The following is a 604-nucleotide window of genomic DNA, read 5'->3' on the forward strand; positions in this document are numbered from 1 at the left end:
CAGCCTATAAAGTATCTCTGTACTGGTAAAGTGATATTGTTTGCTGTATCAGTGGAAGGAATTCAATTTAAAATGTTATTATCATTAGATTGTCTAAAAACAAATTCTTCGTGACATACTTTTTTAATTTCCAGAAACCTTTAATCATCTGATTTGCAATTGCTGCTCCTACGAAATTTTGAATGCTCGATAATCTTCATTGATACCAGTCTGGGTAAGCTGTATCTTATTTCATTAATTGATGGATGAGTGTTGAGACCTGACATTGGTCTTATATTTAAAAATGTGTTTTATAAACAACCTTGGTTTAGTTTTCCAGATTAGATTTATAAAAGTGTTGGATGTTTCTTGAAAGGATTATAGGGCAATTGTAATATACAATTAAGAGTGTAAACTTAACCACCGAAACATTTATAATGATTATTTTTAACAGGGAATACAGTTTTAATGAAATTTATATATCTTTGATATCGATCACGCTTGCCATTATCTTGTCTAAAAAATGGACCTTTATGAACATTTTTGTCCAAGATATATTTAAGTAAAAGAAACGTCTTTACTCTTACACCACGAATGATTGTTTCTAAGGATTGTTTTCTAAGTG

Source organism: Teleopsis dalmanni, chromosome 1 (assembly GCF_002237135.1).
Source record: "Teleopsis dalmanni isolate 2A chromosome 1, ASM223713v2, whole genome shotgun sequence".
Classification (NCBI taxonomy): Eukaryota; Metazoa; Arthropoda; class Insecta; order Diptera; family Diopsidae; genus Teleopsis; species Teleopsis dalmanni.